The sequence below is a fragment of the Eubalaena glacialis genome, chromosome 5 (assembly GCF_028564815.1).
Source record: "Eubalaena glacialis isolate mEubGla1 chromosome 5, mEubGla1.1.hap2.+ XY, whole genome shotgun sequence".
Classification (NCBI taxonomy): Eukaryota; Metazoa; Chordata; class Mammalia; order Artiodactyla; family Balaenidae; genus Eubalaena; species Eubalaena glacialis.
The window spans coordinates 113,042,807-113,061,814 of record NC_083720.1 but is presented as its reverse complement, the minus strand read 5'-3'; positions in this window follow the sequence as shown (position 1 = coordinate 113,061,814).

Here is a 19,008-nt window from a genome sequence, read left to right as displayed (position 1 = left end):
AATAAAGTTTGGCACAGTTTCATCCTCATTCAATGTACTTTTAAGGTTTGGATATCCACCACCACAGGGCATTGCATGTATGCACCAACAGAGACACCACCATTGCGAAATAGCAGCTACCATGGAGAACAGGGCAATGAACCATATCCCCATATGGAAAGGAAATACCCAATAAAACCCAAGCAAAGAGCCCCAGATAGCTCCACTTCCCTTTTGAGCACTCTTGCACAGAGCCACTTACCCTGGGCAGGACTAATTGGTGCCAGGTGCCTTGTAGGGATGCCAGGCTGATGGATTTCCCACTCTCTTTGTGGGAGGATGAGTTAATAACACATCCTTTCCTGGTGCCTATTTGAATCTCATTTTTGGAGCTGTATCTAAAGATGGCAGCCTTCCTCTGTGGGAAAAAAACAAATCACACTGCAAAGTGGGAAAAGGGTCTGGGTGATCAATGCCTGCCTCAACTGAAAAATACTGAGAAGTCCCCTACGTTTGGGGCTGATACTCTATCACCAAGGACATGAAAGTTACCTTATTAGGATGGTGGTTTTCAAACTGGTTATTGTAGAATGCTACTTTCCAGATAAGCTCTTACTTTGAACCTTTATAATACAAAAGAGCTGGAGTGGCTGCTCTGGTTATACTGGGAGTGGGGGATCCAGGGTGCTGCTGGATTGGCTTCTTCCTTGGTCCCCGCTAGAGCCCCCCACCCCCCCCACCTGAGCCACGAGCTCCTCAAACAGTGTGGAAAGGCCTGTGGAATACTGAATACATATTGCCTCTGATCACACAAGAGGACACTGAGGCCGGAGGATGAACGGAGATGCCAAGGTCGTGGCGCTGGTGCTCCTGGGACACTCAGCAACCAGCCACCATTTGGACGGCACATGCTCATTACCCCTCAACAGGAAACAAACATTTAAACCACTTTGACCAAGAATGTAAAGCCATGGATTGAAATAACTCACTTAGAGCCAGCATAACCCTTCAGGGCTTTCTCCTTTTCCTGTAGATTCAGAATTTTGTGCTCTGCAAACAAAAATATTCTGTAACAGGAGAATTGCTTTGGTTTACACGCCTGTACTAGTAATAGGAGAACTTGGAGAGCCGGGCGCCCTACCATCCTGCGCTTCAGCCCCCCTTCCAGGCTTTCTCCTGGCTTCGGGGAACAGTGGGTGAGCAGCACAAGGACCAGCACAGCCTCCAGCCATGCAAGGAGGTCGTGAAGCCTGCCCCCCAAGGGCCACAGAGACAGTCAGCCAAGCCAACAGGGTGTGTGTGCGCATGTATGTGTAAGTAACATGATTTTTCCTTCTAATTAAAAAATAAGATGGTTCATAAGGAACATTTACAAAATGCATAAAGCATAAAAAAAAGAAAGGTCGTCACACAGAGAAACACTTTAAGGTGTACAGGCTTAAGACTCTTCCCTCCCTCCCTCTTCTTCATTTCTCCAAAATAGGATCACACTGTCTATAACCCCTTTTTATTTGCCTCCTGGATTGTGAGCATCTTTTTGGGATAAATACAGGTTATATAATTGCTAATGGTTTCGAAATATTCCCTTATGCTATAAATCATTCAACTAAATTTCCACTTTGTAACATTTTTTTGCTTTTATAAAGAAAACTTCTATTACTATTTTTATTCATAAATCTTTGCATATTCCCCTAGAATGAATTCCTAGAGGTGGAATTGATGGTTATGTAAGGTAAACACTTTTTTTTTTTAATTTTTAATTAATTTATTTATTTATTTATTATTTTATTTTTGGCTGTGTTGGGTCTTCATTTCTGTGTGAGGGCTTTCTCTAGTTGCGGCGAGTGGGGGCCACTCTTCATCGCGGTGCGCGGGCCTCTCACTATCACGGCCTCTCTTGTTGCGGAGCACAGGCTCCAGAGGCTCAGGCTCAGTAGTTGTGGCTCACGGGCCTAGTTGCTCCGCGGCATGTGAGATCTTCCCAGACCAGGGCTCGAACCCGTGTCCCCTGCATTGGCAGGCAGATTCTCAACCACTGCGCCACCGGGAAAACCCCAAGGTGAACACTTTTAACAGTATTATCAGACTGCCTTTCAAAAGATGTTCTCAATTTTGTCTTCAGAGAAGGTACAAAGGTGCACAATTCCCTACACCTTCATCACCTGGCCGAACCAGGTCAGACGAGGTGTCAAGGACCCAAGGGCCAGCCAAGCAGAAATACCAGCAGGACTGAGCCAAAGACAGCATCTCCAGGGAATGGGAAGTTGTATTCAAATTGTACTTTCATTTTACTGAGAATTTCTACAGATGTGCTATGTGTTAGGTTTCAAAAATTAACACAGAAAAGAAAAGAAACCAAAACCAAACCAAAAAACAAAGAGCGCTTGTTTGTTTCCTTTTATCTCCAGAAGGTACATCAGGCAGAGCATGGACAAGGCTGCAACCTGATTTGACCTGTGTCATTGTGTTACTATGTTACTGCGTCACTGGGAGGGGCTTGTTGGGGCTTGTTGATGCTGCAACACCTCCTGAAGCTCCGCCTCCGTGCAGCTGGTGCAGAAGGTGGGGGAGGCGCAGGGGCACAGTCCACCTCTTTCCTTTTTCCCAGAGGGAGGGATGGGGCAGAGGAGTGGGGGGAGCCGAGGTTGGCCTGCCTGCTGCCTCGCTGGCCTCCAGTGGTCCTTGCCTTGTGGCCTGAGGTCTGGCTGATGGGCAGCAAGGTGACGGTGGTAGATTTCCTGTGTCTCTGACTCTCCCTCCTAAATAGTCATCCATCAAGGAACTAAACAAACAAACAAAAAAAGAATAAAACAGCTGCCTGGCACCATCTTTCCTGGCCCTGCCTTCCATAGCTCTTTCTTCCCTCTCTGCTGGTCTTCTCTCTGCCTCTCCCTTCAACCCGGTGTGAGGATCAGGTGAAGCGGAGGATGTGTGGGCGGGGGAGGAGATGCTGATGGGATGTGTAAGGGGGGGGTCTCCTGCTCCTACCCTAGACCCACTGAGAGCTGACCCCAGGCACTCAGCAGACTCCCTGGGCTCTGTTCAGGGAAGCCCTCATAAAGACCTGCTCTAGGTTGGGACTTACAGAATGCTCCTCAGTCTCTTTTCCCTGGATTTTCTCTCTGTCCTTCAGCTGCCCTCTGCCTTCACCTCCCTCCTCTGCAGACTGGATGTTGCTCATGAAGTCAACCCATCTCCTGCCACCATCCTGGCTTCTTTGCCTTACGGTCCCTCAGACTCTCCAGCCTGGCCTTGCTCACACCTGTTTTTTCCATGCTTGTAACCAGGCTGCCGACAGCTGGAGAAAGCCACACGGCCCTGCAGATAGATGGGCGCCACGCCACACAAGTCACCTTGAACCACAGCTGGGCACTTAGTGCCCCCAGAGGCCTTCTGTTTGCTATTATTTTCCACTCTACAGAAGGATTTCCAAACCTTCTCCCTTTCTCAAGCAGTTGCTACTTACTGTACCATCCCACCTGCCCAACCCTCACACGCTTGTTTGGCGAGTGGCAACTGATCCCCTCTGCAACATTTCTCAAAGAGCTAAACAGAATCATCAAACAGGAAATCCATTATTTTGAAGAGCTGACCCAAAATGGGGTGAGGGAGGGAATGTGACAAAGACAAAGAGGAGAATGTAGCAAAGGAGGCTCCTTCCGGAGGGAAGGAAGACAAGTGTGAACTCCCCAACTCCTCAAGCTTCTGTTTAAACCCCCTTCCTTCAGGTCTCACCCATTATGGTCAAGGGCTCCCAAGGAGATGGTGCAGACGGCCCCCTTCCCCACTGCTGGGCAGTGACCAGATTCCAGCGGGCATGCCCACAGGATGAGTCTCCGTTACTCCTTAGTTGCTCTGCTTTAGACTCAAGACGACTGTGGTCAGACCTAGTTTTCCACTGAGATTTGACTAACAATATTTTTCTGGGCTGTGTTCCCTGGGGCATATTCAGATTCATGCTCAGTGGCTAACTTTGTTCAGGTTTTTCAGTTCTATCCACTTCTCTCAACTTTGGACACAGCACACAACCACAGAAATGTGCACAGAGAAGCCAACACACGAGAAAGAGCCGGCATTTGACTCCTTGAACAGAAAGTCTTTATATGTCCAGGGACTTGGGGAGTAAAGGCCTCTTTCTGCCCCTCAGGGGATGACCAGTCGCATGAGTTAGGCTCTGTCATGCGTTGGTGGAAGGCCGCCTTAACTTTCCAGAAAGGAGCAGCAGACCAGGCTAGTGGGTATCCACTGCGAGGCTGAAAGGAGCACATGCATTCACTTAGAGCAAGGTGGGGCCCTGCCAATTTGTTTGGACGCGCTGCCAGTTGGCAGCAGGACTGAGTCCTCCCTGAGGAGAGCCAGAGAGTGTGGAAGGTCCGCCTGGGGTCCTGGCCTGATGAGTGAGCAGTAGCTTTCAATGTACTAGTGAAAACTGGCCAGGACAGCCCAGCCCCTCACAATTCACTTCCTACTTTCCTGCCAGGGACTATAATTTTTTCCAAGGGAAAACTTCGTATTTGTTTTTGGTATCTTTAATGTGTGTGTGTGTGTGTGTGTGTGTGTGTGTGTGTGTGTGTGTGTGTGTATGTGTGTGTGTGTGTGCGCGTGCGCGCGCGCTCGGTGCTAAGCCCCTGTGATCATCTACAGGAACTGGCAGAAGCACTCTCTCCTTTTCTCACTTTGTGTGCTTGACCTTGTGACCTTGTGTTCTCGTGAAGTCTCTGCCACGTAATCTCATCAGTCTCCTTCCTGTACGATCTCACTGATTTCCCCTGGACTATCCCATGGGCATTTTTATGTCAACAGACTGGAATGTTTCTCTCCTCCCTGGGAAAAGCTCCTCTGGTCTTAGTGAACTCAGAAGTGGAGGAATTCATAAGATTTAGGGAGCCTGCCTCAAATCGCCTCCTAGTATAACTTCCCACAAGGTCTGGAGAGAGGTTAGACCATCCCCCTGCAGTGTCCAGGGATGGAGAGGGGCAGGTTCCCTTTTCCTGCCAAAGCCACATGGAGCCAGACAGAACCACAAGCACACCTGTGGCAGTCAAGGGCCCAAGTAGCAGCAGTAATACTAAAGGCCACATTGGCACCTTCTGTTTGCCTGCATTGGGTCACTCTTCCTCACAAGAATGTGGCAAAGCAGGATTATCAGTCCCACTTGACAGATAAGGAAACTGAGCCTGGGACAAGTCAGTCATTCTCCCAAAACTACACATTGTAGTGGATGGCAGAGAGAGGGTAACAGTCTTGTCTTATTTTGAGCTGAGTGGTATTGTAAGGTTGTACCAGGTCACAGGGGAGACAAATACCTCTTGGGAACCTTGAAACATCCAGGCCCAGCCAGTCATTAAGGCTGATTTTATCCAAAGCAGAAGAGTTCTTGATCTGATCTGAGGTGGTGCCAGGAAGCTCCAATACTATATATGTGAAGTTCCATCATTACAGTCGTTCTTTCATTTAATGGGTTGTCCCCAGTTACAGTTAAAAATATCTTTGTGTGTATAATTCTTTAAGCAGTTATTTACCCCAAGTGTAAATTAATTTTTGAGTCTTATTCAATATAACAGCTAATGGAGAGTTGATTTTCTTCCCATGTATTTATTCTTTCAATCAGTGTGCATTTAATATTGTCTGAGGACAAGATACTGTGTGAGTTGAAAGAGGAATAAGACCTAAATGAGCTTAAAATGCAACCATAAGATACCATACAGTAAGTGCCATAAGAATAACACAAATAGAAAAAAAATCAATTGAAAGCAGGAACTAAGGACAAACACCTGGAGAATTCAGAACACAACAGGTAGGTTGAGCATTTGTGAAAGATGGTCAGGATCTCAAGTGGAGCTGATGGTGGTTTAGAGGGTACCAGGTGAAGAGACAGGAGAGGAAGACATTGTGGAGCAGGGTGGGGGGGGAAGTTATGAGCAAAGGTGTCGGGGGTGGGAAACTGCCACATTTGCTTGGGGAATTCAGATCACTCAGTTTGACTTAAATGAAGCATGCCTGTTAAGGAGTAATAGGAGATAAAGATTATAAAGTTATTTTAAGGCCTATTTTTAGAAGGTCTTCAGTGCCAGGCCAAGGAGTATGGTGTCTTACCTGGTAGGCAATGAAGACCCTTTGAAAGTTGGTGGACAGGTGAGTGCCAGGACTCAAACTATACTTAAGGAAGACTGAGCTGGGGGGAGCTATGGATTGTAGCTTCCTGGGGGATATTCCTTGAAGTCATCAAGGGTTGAGCTAGGATGATAGTGGTGGGAACTGGAGGGGGGAACTGATCCATGAGATGGTCTCTTGGCTACAGAGTAGCTGTGGTACATGAGTGGGTGGTGGGTATTAAAGATGGCTGAGGTGTCAAGTCTGGGTAAGTGGGAGAATGTGGAAGAGAAAGAAGCAGCCCAGGAGACATAACTGGCTGAAGTGGAAATCTGAGGTGTGCCTTTTAGATGCTTTGACGAAAGGTAGCCTCTGGCCCTCCAGGCCTAGCGGGTTCTCACGGGCGGAGAGAGTGTTGAGTGAGCATGGCAGGGCACCGGATGGGAGCATCAGGGAGTGGAGTGTGGCCAACGTTTGACTTCATTCAAAAAGGTTTTTACTCTTCAATGGGCCCTGTTCTAGATGCTGGGATTCAGGATGAGCAAGGACAAGTCACTGCTTTTCTGGAGCTTTTCCTTTTTATAGGGCAATTAATTAGGCCAAATCCTTAGAGCCTTAGACTGCAGCTTTCCTTCACTAGTTATCATTCTCAACGTGGGACAATTCAGCATCTCTTCCACCTCAAACTAAAGGCAGGACTTCCAGCTCCTCAAGGAGTTCTGGACTCTTCCCAGTCAATACCCTTGGCACTTGCCATTCACCTACAGCTACCCACCCCTTTCAGAAGTAACTTCTTTTCTGACTTCTATCTTCATAGATTTGTTCTTTTTGTTTTGAACTTTAATGTAAATGTAATCACATATTTTGGGGGGCTTCTCTTGCTCAATATTATTTTCTTTTTGTTGTTGTTGTTTTTGCCACGTGGCACGTGGGATCTTAGTTCCCTGACTAGGGAGCGAACCCATGCCCCCTGCATTGGAGGAATGGAGTCTTAACCACTGGACCATCAGGGAAGTTCCTCCATATTGTGTTGTTGAATAGAATAGTAGCTTCGTTTTCTTATTTTTTAAAAAAATTTCTGGGTATTCCATTGCACAAATACCCCACATTCTATCAATATTTATCCATTCCACTACTGACAGACATTTGGGTTATTTTCAGGTCTTGGCTATTAAGAACAGATCTGCCAGAAACCTTTGCATCCATGATATTTAATGAACAAATGCACTCATTTCTCTTTGGTGTTTACCTAGGAGTGAAATTGTTGGATATTAACTCCGTATTAAGCATCTATTTTATATCAGGCTCTGTGCTGGGTGCTTGATATTGAATGTGAGCAAAAACACGGTCCCTGTTCTTATTAATTTTACCAACCAGTGGGAGAAGTTGACATAAACAAATAGTCACAGTAAATGTGTGGCTCTGAAAAAAAGATGTAAGATACACTTTCGCCTTTTCCAGCATGTAGAGGGCTATATGCAATCTCCAGGGAGAACCACACTGGGCCCGAGCATCAGCCCACTCCCTGGAGATGAGCGATTAATGCCCCACTGCTGGGGCTGGACTAGAGGTAGGTTTCCAGTGGAGCCTGGGTGGAGGGAAGTGAGGAGCTCAGCTTGGCTGCCTGAGGGCCCTGGCGGCCCAATCCTTGGGTGTATTCCTTGGCCTGGGGTGCATTTCTGGCCTTGCTCTCTGGCTCTGGAGGTGGTTGGGATAATTGAGAGCTTATGCCCCACTCCCCAAAGACTGGTATTAGCACCCGCATATGCAACCCGCATTTTAATATTATTCCTTCTGACTGGAAGCATTTGGAAATGGTCCTTGCCCCTGCTTTTAAAAGGTGGCATTATTTTATGAACACTTAGGCATTGATTAACAAAATTCCGAACGCTTTAACTAATGGGGGAAATGCCAAACTTTCTTTGTGTATCCAAGAAAGTAAATGTAATAAAAACTATCCCAAAAGGTAAGTTAAATTATATATAGCCTTTACGCTTTTTCTCCTGATGGCCCCACCAGATGTTTTAAAATGCAGGACACAGGCCTTTTATTTTTCTTTCTGTTTTCTCCAGGGAAAGAAGAAAACTTGGCTCAGCTCTACTAACTTTTGGGAGGAAAAAAAAAAAAATAAAGAGCTATAACAGGAGCAGGTATGTTGGGAATCCCCCAAGCTGCTGATTCATAAATATAAAGACAAGGGAACAAAACCGCTGGTTTTTTACCTAGCTTTTCTTACTCACCCCCACCCACCCTTCTCAGATCACCATCAGGAATTCTGCCCTGATTTCTAAAGCAAGAGATTGAGTTTGCCACGTTTCCTTGGGCCCGGGAGGCTGAACGGCAGCCATCGTGCGCCTTCCTTGTTGAGCCGGGTGGGCCCATCTCCCATCTCCTCTGCCCTCCCGTCTCCACCTCCTCTGCCCTCCCGTCTCCATCTTGGCTCTGCGAGGCAAGGCCCTGCGTTAGGAGCCCGGTTGCAGGCGCGGAGCCGGCGCGGGAAAGCGCGTGCGCAGTGAAGTGCGGTACCAGCGCCTCTCCCCAAACCTCCTTCTGAGGCTCCGGGTTTCTCTTGTAAACCCAGATCTTGATTTCCCCACCCTCCCTCACCCTACATGCAAGTTCCCTGAGTATGAAAGAAAATAAAACAGCTACAAAGTTGGGGGATGGGATATGTCAAATCCTTCAGGTCATATCCTCTGCTTTTGCCACAATGAGCTATGGAAATAAAATAAACCTTTAGAACCTGGCTGCAGCTCCTCCCGCCTGAGCTCCGAGCCAGTATCCGCAGAGCCGGCCCTCTCCTCTCCTTCCAGCACCTTCCCTGGAGTCCCGAAGACTTGTTTGGAAGGAAGAGCAGACGTCAGGGGTTCTCTGAGGCTTTACCCGACCCTTAAAATTCTCCCTAAGAAGAGCGTTCCCAGTAAGCGTTACCCTGGAGCATCCTTGGCTGGAGCGGGACGCCAGGAAGCCGGAGGCGGGCCTGGGAGGCTCCTCTCCTGCCGGCCGCAGACCTGACTCCTCCCTATGGGGGCGCCTCCGCAGCCGCAGAATGGGAACTGGGGGCTCTGCGGAGAACTGCCCTGGCCCAGAATAAAGACGCGTCGGATCCCTCACAGCTGGTGGTGTGGGAACAGCCTCTTCCCAGGAGGAGCAGATAGACCAGCTTTTATTCATCATGTTTAACTTCCTTTTGGGCAGAGTTTTCTATTCCAACTATCCATCAGAATCACTTGGAAAGCTTAAAAAATTTATAAAAATGCACAAATAGCAAAAGCAAGTGGTGAACCTGGAGATAGCTGGTAGGATGATGGAGCTTAATTCATTCAGCAGCATATCTGTGCCACTGCCATTTTTTAGTAGGGAAGGATAGGGTTATAAAGTATCTTAGAAATGCAGCCCCCTGGAACTAGAACACACCCAGGATTCTAACACGGAGTCCTGGATAGGGGCAGGGGAACAGGCAGAGAAGAGGAGATAAAGACGAGGGGAAGAGGCTGGGGAGAGACAGGGCAGCGAAGAAGGAAGACAAAAATCTAGACTCTAGTTGAAGCTCTGCTGCTAGCTAGCTCTGTGATCTTGGGAGAACCACCTAACCTCACTGGGCTTGGGAAAAGTGAAGAGACAATATCGCATATTGCTTAAGCAGGTGGGCTCTGAGGCTACACTCTGGATTCATCTCAACTCTATTGCTTATTAGCTGTGTGACCTTGGGCAAGTGACTTAACCTCTCTGAGCTTCAGTTTTCTCATCCATAAAATGTGGCTTATAGAGTTGTCATGAGGTTTAGACAAAGTAATGTATATAAAACGCTTGGCAAAGTACTTGAGACACATTACGTGTTCAATATATTTGCTATTGTTATTACCTATCTCCAGGGTCATATAGTGGGATGCAGAGAGACAATATTTTTACCTCATGCATGATCAATTTATTTAATATATATAATACTCTTCATAGAAATACTAATCTCCTACCTTATTTGTTTTAAGGTTATTATGGGTATATGTGTTAGGGGGAAAGGAAGTGAACCAGATAGTGATACACGATTGTTGTTTCCTCCACAAATAATTTATTGCAGGTGTTAGGTTTTAACACTTATTACATGTTTTGAAGATTGTTATTCTGCTCTCTATCCTCCTGTTTTCATTCTAGACTTTTGTCTTAGGACAGGGTAGATTTTGCTGCATTAGCAACCCAGAGATCTCATTGGCTTCACCCAACCCAAGTTCATTTTTCATACACCTGGTGTGTCCTATGTGAGTTGGTGTGCTGCCCATGTCAGGCTCCAGAAACCCAAGATGGAGGCTCCATCTTGCTGTGCTTCCCTGATCTTCACAGCTGGGGGAAGGGAATGTGGCAAATTATTATGCTTCTTAAGCTTCCAATGAAGTAACACCAGGGCAGTTCTCCGAAGCTGAACTGCTTTATTAAGTTCTGAGTCTTCCTTTTCCAGATATGATTTTCCTTACAATTTTACAGGAAATTTTTTCCAATCTTTTCTTGATTCTGCTTTTGGAGAAAGTACAGTAAAAATAATAAGCTAATGGTGATTTTTACCACCATCAAACCAGACCCCCTTCTTACTCTCACAAGAGATTTTGGCCCCAGTGAGAGGAGAATGTATCTTTTAAATTTTATTTATTTATTTATTTATGGCTGTGTTGGGTGTTCGTTTCTGTGCGAGGGCCTTCTCCAGTTGTGGCAAGTGGGGGCCACTCTTCATCGCGGTGCGCGGACCTGTCACTATCGCGGCCTCTCTTGTTGCGGAGCACAGGCTCCAGACGCGCAGGCTCAGCAATTGTGGCGCACGGGCCTAGTTGCTCCGCGGCATGTGGGATCTTCCCAGACCAGGGCTCGAACCCGTGTCCCCTGCACTGGCAGGCTGACTCTCAACCACTGCGCCACCAGGGAAGCCCGAGAATGTATCTTTTAAAATATATTTTTAAAAGTTTCTCCCTTCTCATTCATTTTCAACATATTGTTTCCCCAAATTCCCGGTTTTCTGAAATCCTCAAGAGAAAAAAAAATGTCTGAAAGATTCATATCCCTTCATCATCACCTACTACAAAAACTTGAGTATAGCTGGCATCTGGTCATCTCCCACACTCAACCCAAACTACTGACGTGTGGTAGTCAAAGCATGTGAGATGCTTCTAGGGGCCTCACCCTTCCCTTCATCATGTCCATTGTCAGAATGTCTGTGGAATTGGTTCCTGTGACTGAAGAAACAGATGTCAGCAAAGCAGATGGGCCATTCATTCAGTAAAAATTATTGAGCACCTATTATATGCTGGGCACTGGGCTAGTTCTTCTAAGTCAGCACAGTGATTCAGCTGGCCTCAGATCTTGGCAGGGGAAGAAAGCAAGTATGGGTTCCCCAGAGAGCAAGCTGATGTAGTGTGACCCTGTGACCTCTCCACCCTTGTCTTCTATTGCAGACTCATCTCCTGTGGGTCCTGAAGGTGCCACCATTCTCACTGTCATTATCCAGTCCTCTGTTACTGCCCTTCCTTCACCAAGACTGAGTACCTCTTCTTGCTGCCAGTTCAAAGCCCACCCATCTTTGGAAACCAGCTGTAGACCTACATCTTTTCTCAGTTCTGAAGGCTGTCAACACTCACCCAGCTCCTTATCTACAGAAATCCTATCACACATGACATCTCTGCTACCTGTTAGTGCAACTACCTATATATGCTTTATGACTTAACCATTTGGGAGGGGGTCTATTATCTTTATATCAAGTTTCTTTAAGAAAATTATCTTGTTTTCTCTTGAGTCAGTGGATTAAAAGTGGCAAGCCCATTGGAGGTATTTAGTGGTTAGGTCCTACACAACATCTAGTCTTTCAATAATAGATGCTTGCAAGCACATATTGAATAGAAGTAAACTTGACCTTGTTCTATTCTTTTTCAGGAAAGATGGAAAGAGAAGATGTGGCTATCTTTATCCCTATGGCTTTGCCTCCTGGACTTCTAGCATTGGGCACATAAGAATTTTCAAGGTAGTTTAGGCAGAGGCCAGAGGATGCTAACCACTGTTGTGTCAAGACACTGACATCTGGGATTCCAGGTATCTATGCTTTCATTTGCCATCCTCTTCTTCAGGCACCTTGGAGAGCCTCAGATCAGGTTTCATTCCTTTCCACCACTAAGATGTTGAGGGGATATGTTGGATGGAAAAGATGGATTGAAGCAAAGTTAACTATAGAATTTATTTATGTAAGAGGAATTTGATTTCTTCACTAAAACCTATTTTAAAATGTGTGTGGTTTTCACAAGTGAAAAGGTCTTCAGTTGAATCAAAATACTGCAGAAACAAAGGGTTGAAGTGGTGTCCATGGAGTGATATCCATGGTCTTGAATAACCAATGGTTTTGCAGCCCATTCTTAGTTCCTGGTTCTAAATGCTCACCGCCCCCCCCCCCCCCCCCCCACTTCTTAACTTCCCATGCATGAGGATTTACTGGTTCCCTGATCCCATAACTTAACTTTCTTCCTCTCATTTTCTTTTGGATTATGGATGTCTACTGGAGTTAGGCTACAATAACACAATTTGTCACTGTCTAGTATGCAATGTTATGTTTGAACCTTTTGACTGAGCAGAATAAATTAGTGTCTTATTTTATTAATGGTATAAGTTCAGAAGGGTAGGCTTATTTAAAGTGAGAGATAAGCTACATAGTTAGGGAAAAGACTGAATGAAAATGACACTTGTCAAAAGAAGTTGCTGAATTTTCTGCCACTCTCCCCCCGGGCCAAGCTTCCCCCATATGCGGATTTACCTGCAGGCAGTTTTCAACATCCTCAGCAAGAAAACCTATCGTATTTTCAACTCTATTATACACCTTCCCCCTCCCTTCCTGTAGTCCTTAGGGGCAGTGGACAAAATGGCTGTTCCTTGTTCATTACTAGGAGTGTGGCAAGCTCTTCTTCTTGGAAGGTCTCACCTCCTGCTCAGCTCTTCCTTCAAATTTTCTGCCAAAGTTGTCTTAAGCCCCCCTCCGTCAGTTCATTCCACCCCACCCCAAGGTTTTAGAGAGGCTTCCTGGGCTCTGCAAGGAAGCCTGAGGTTTTCACCTTCTATTCCAAAGGCTACCCCTTTCCTCTTCTTCCCACACAGCCCCCTGTGCTCCCAGTGAGATTTCCCCCAAGCCACACCTAGTCTCATTGCCTTCCGGCCACTCTTTCCTTATTCCCACACTTCCAGAAATCTCCAGTTTCTTTGCGAGGCCTTTCCCAAATGCTTGGGAGAAGAAGGCGTCTCTCTCCTGGAAAGCCATCCTCAAAGTGGCTCCTCTGCCACTCATTACTCTTTACCTAATAAGAATGCTAATAATAATAGTAATAATAATAGCAATAGCTAACACGTATAACACTTATTAGGTGCCTGTCACAGTCCAAAGCACTTTACATAAACCAGCTGATTTAATTCTGGCAAAAATCCTTTGAAGTGGTGTGATGGTTAATTTTATGTGTCGATTTGGCCAGGCCAGGGTGCCCAGATATGTGCTCAGACATCATTCTAAAGGTTTTTGTGAGGGTATTTTTGGATGAGATTAACATTTAAATTGGTGGACTTTGAGTAAAACAGATTGCCTTCTACAGTGTGGGTGGGCCTCATCCAGTCAGCCGAAGGTCTGAATAGAACAAAAGTCTCACCTTCCTCAAGCAAGAGGGAATTCTGCAACATCAACTCTCCCTTGAGTCTCCACCCTGCTAAACCACCCTGCAGATTTTGGACTTGCCAGCCTCCCTAATTGCATAAGCCAATTCCTTAATACCTCTTTCTATATATAGAAATATATATATTAGTTCTGCTTCCCTGGTAAACCCTGACTAATACCCATAGGTATTTATGATTATCCCATTTTACAGATGTGATAACTGGGACACAGAGAAGTTAAGTAATTTTCCCAAGGTCATCAGTACAGTAAGTGATGCAGTTGGGAGTCTGTCCATCTCCCGGGTCTGTGCTTTTTGCCATGAGATTAAATACATATCATTTATGCTGTGTTCAGAACCGTTTGTTCATCAGTCTGCCTTGTATATCTTTGTTACTGGGTTATTTATATTTTTAGTTGTCAGCTTTGGGAAGACAGAATCTGGTGAGGTGCTCTGTAGAGTCCCAGCCTAGACTTGTGAAAGGAGGGAGTTTGGGGAAGTTGTTGATACATGGATGGTGCTTATTGTCAAGGCAGTTAATGATTTGCATTGTCTGCTCCTTGACCATCTTCCTTTCTGGTCATCTTGAGACAACTGAGTTAAGATCCCATCATTTCACCACTGCATAAGATTTTAGGCAGTATTTTAGGAATTACACTTTGAGTTCCCTAAAGCACATATTTCAGACTAAAAGATATGCCACATTTTAGAAGAGTTGGATCTTTAAAGGTTTCAACATATGTGCTAGCCTTCTGCAAACTTCAGAGCACAGCAAATGTAGGGGTCCAAATCATCCTTGCCCTTCTGAGGCAAATAGACCCATTCCAGGCCTGAGAGCTGTGCCCCGGAGTCTGAGGAGACTCACAGCTGCGGAAACTGCAACCGCCTCTCCGCCTGCCGCGGAGCCTCATCTCCTTGGGGTGGAAGTGGGGGGGGCTGCTTTCCTAACCTGACATTCATGCTTGCTTTCCCTCGAGCATTATCTTAACGGAACTGTGTTTAAAGTGAGCCCCGGATGCGAGCATTCTGTTGCTAAAATTCAGTGAAGGCTCTGTGACTGCCACAGCTCTGTTGGCACCTTTGTTCTTGGAGCTGTTTTCATTTTCCATTGGAATCGTGTGGTTGTTTCTGCCGGCATTTTCTTTTCTTTTCTGAGGTACTAAGCAGGACCAGCAGGGTGGAACGGGTGCCCAGCAATAGACCTCTGTGTATCTGTCTATCTGTCTGTCTCCTCTCTTTCTCACTCTCTCTCTCTCTCTCTCTCTCTCACACACACACACACACACACACACACACAGCAAGACACACAGAGTCTCTTTAAGCAGTCCACCACAGCACTAAGCACTGTTTTCAACCTTTCAGGCTATCAGGCACCAGAGTGTTTAAAGTTTTAACAGGCTTGGAGGTGACCCTGGAGTCCACCACCATCTGCATTCATCTGTAATTTATGGCTACCTCTTATTTAGTTGGTTGAGTAAATTGTACCTAAGAGTATTCTTTGAGACTTGGCAGTCTGGTGTACAGTTTCACGATTCAGCTGTGTTTTTGCCAACTATTTGGCTTTTCCCCCCCTTTCTTTTGGATGACATTCTCAAATACTTAATTTGGAGCGTTGGTCTGGAACGCACTTTATCAGACAACTTTTGTGTGCCAAGAGACCCCCTTATCCATTCTGTTGAGGCTGACTTTCCACACGCTAACACATTTATTTCTAAATTGCTTTTAAAGTCACCACATTTCCAAAACATAAGGTAATGTGTGGTGCGTTTGGACCACTTGGTGCATGTGGCCTCTTGCTTCTCCCCACACCTTCCACCCTTCTCTGGATTTCAGCTGAGGGGAAATTCTTCTCTAAGTGGAGAGGTGAGGGTGACGGTGCCTAACCAAACCATAAAATTAATGTTTATTGCAGAAATAAAAGGGCTTACTTTGTTATGAGGTATGTGAGGACATGTTTTGGCCTTACTTCATGTGCTCGGTCTAACCATGCCCAAAAGACTAAATCAAGGCTATTATGAGGATAATTTATTTCTCTTTCAATTCTGTCATCATGTGTGTCGATTTGGCATATTGTGTTTTCCCACTTTCAGGGGTAAGGTCCATATCTGGCAAACACAGATGTAAGGCCATATATGAAAAGTCCCTGCAGCAATTTGCTTACAGTTTTACAGAATTTGATTTTTTAGCTGAGTCTGGGACTAACTTACTACTCCCTTTTCTATCCACTAAGCATTATGGAGCCCTCAACTTTCCAGAACCCAACTCCCAGTTGCGCTGTTGCCTCCAAACAAGAGAGGATGTAACTCGTCTGTATTATGATGAATACACTGTAGTCATGTAATCTTCTAGGGAAAAAGTGTGATCTTAAGACAAGATATGCAACAGAATTAGATCCTCCACTCATACCATTAATCTTCTTTTAAGATCTGAAAAGGGATTAGAGGTTAAATCTTTTAACATTCTTTTTATAAGTGGAGAATTATTTAACCATCTTAACACTTTGTGAGAAGGGAATGGGAATTTAGGTTTAAACATGAAATATAAACTTCCCTTCAAATTTCCTTCACAATTCGCGTCTTCCCCATCCCGTTACACTTGTGCGGCCACACGTGCAGTCCACTCTGAAGCAGTGTGGAGTCCACCCCCCACGTTCTGTGTTGCTGCCTCTTACTCTTGTCTCCTGGTGCAGAGGCGACTGATATAAATACACTTTGTGCTTACTGGTGGCCGAGGCATGGACACTGTGTATCTAAGATCCTTGATCCTTTTTGAACCTCATTATTTTTTCTCTTCGGCATCCCTCCTGCATAACAAGGGCAGATAAATTGTCACAAGACTATGATAAAGGACATTCAAAGATGCTTAAGATGAATAAAAAATAAATGGAATAAGCACATGTTCCTTCTACTCAGAGGCCCCAATGCCTAAGCCCACACAGAGGCTTCTGCCACCAAATGCTTCTCTATAGCTTTGGAGGACACAAGGTTCCAGAGTCAGCCTCCTTGCCTGGTATAACCCCTTCCCTTCTTTCCACGAACCTTCCAGGACAAGGTCATGCAAAGGGGAGGCTGACTCCAATATTTTTTTGGTGGCTATAGCTAGTGTGAACAGGTAACTATTTTGCTAAAAGTGCTCATGAACCTCTTATTTTGCTAGAAAGTAAGGAAGTGCTCAGAGATTAATGGAGACATATCAAAAGCACAGAGGAACCAGCTTGAAAGGGCTCATACTGGTCGATCCGGGTCAATTTAAGCATAATAATAAATATGATAGTAATGGATTATAACACACCAAACAAAATAAAAATCTACGAATTCATACTGACACTAGTAGAAAAATAAATAGAAGAAAATACATGTTAACTAATAATCATAAAATCAAAAAGAATCAAAAAGAATAAAATAGAATGCCATGTAACAAATACAGAAGGAATGATGAACTTAGAAAATCAACCACAGATGCTAAAACTAGTGGGTGAAAGTTTGATAAGGAACAGGATGTTTTCATGATCTTAGAGAGTCTCCCCACAAATTGCTTATTAATTACATAGGAAAAAAGAGTTACTTTACAGTGGAGAAATCCTGTGAACACCACCTTATCCAAGTGATGGAGGTCAATATCACCAATAATGAACCAGCTCAGAGCACGAGCCCCCTAATCTGAGCCCTGCGGAGGGCACAGCATGGCTCTGTGATGTTTCTACCAAAAATGCCTAATCTGAATCTGATCATGAGGAAACATCAGTCAAACCCAAACTGAAGAATATTCTATAAAATAACTGGCCTGTAATCTTCAAAAGTGAACAGGTCAACAAAAACAAAGGCTGGGGAAATGTTCCCAACTGAAGGAGACTGAGAAACATGACCACCAAATGCAATGTATGTTCCTGGCATGAATCCCGGAGCAGCAAACAGTTCCCTGTAAAGTTCATTTGGGAACCTTTGACAAACTTTGAAAATGCCCTGTGTAGATAACAGGATTGCACGCAAATTATATATCCTTATTTTGATAACTGCACTGAAGCATTAAGCGGTAAAGGCATATGATGTCTTCAAGTTACTCTCAAATGATTAAAAAATAATATGTATATATACATATACATATATGTGTGCACATATAAAAATATAAACACACACATGTGCACACATACATTTACATACATATCTTTATCTGTTATCTATCTATTTATTACCTATCTCTTTATCATCTATCCATCTGTCTATCCATCTATCTGGAGAAAGAGAATAACAAAGCAAATGGAATAAAATAAACAATTGATGATTCAGGGTGAAAGGTATATGGGGTGTACCTTGTGCTGTTTTTATAACCTGCTTTAAATCATTTTAAAATAAAAAGTTGAAAAAAACTTATAAAAATAAATGTGATTAAATTTGATGTCAACAAATAACGTGGGAAATCCACTACCATTCCACACTTGCTTTCTATCCAACTCAGCTGGCTACTCTCTTAACTTTGGGAATCACAGCCAGGTGAGGAGTCTTTTCCCCTAACTGTGGTTGTTATACTGAGAGCACACACTCACCTTGTTTAAGTAAAACAGAGGCACACATCCCTGACATCTCTTGCCACATCCGTCCCAGCAGTGAGGAGGGAGAAGGTCCCAGCCCAGGGCTGGGAGAAGGATTCTCACCACTGAGGGCAGGGAGGCGGGGGCTCCCTCTGGCGGTCTGGTCTCACTTGCTGGGAGGTTCAGTGTGATTATGACAGGAGAATCACACAAGCATCCACAGCAGCGCACAGGCTTTCCAGAGAGAGGACCCGAGGGGCTTTTGTTATGGCATCAGCTGGGGGCTGTCTTGGCAACGGTGATCAGGCATCAGCAGGCAAAGTCACACGTGGACGTATGACCCACCAAGCCTTGCAGATCTGATCTCTAAAACCAGTCATACCCAAACGTAGTTTTGTGCCTCAGTGCAAACCACTGTTTTCCAGAAAATTACGTTCTCTTACTTAAAACTTAGAATCTATAGGTATCAACTAGTTGAGGGTTTAATCTGGTGATTAAAGAGAACTTGTATAGCTGAACTGTAAACATCATATTGGCTTGGCCATAGGCCCTGTAATGAAAGATTTTCCAGTTCCAACTTTTGGGCAGACACGAGGTTTGCAGTCCAGATGACTGTCGATAGGTCAAAAGCTAGCACTGGATTTATCAGTGGAAGCTAGGGTCAACATCAGCTGTTATCACTTGGTGAGTGTGGGGGTGGAGGCCGATTTATAGCCAGGGCATAGGAATGAGAGAATTTGGGGGTAT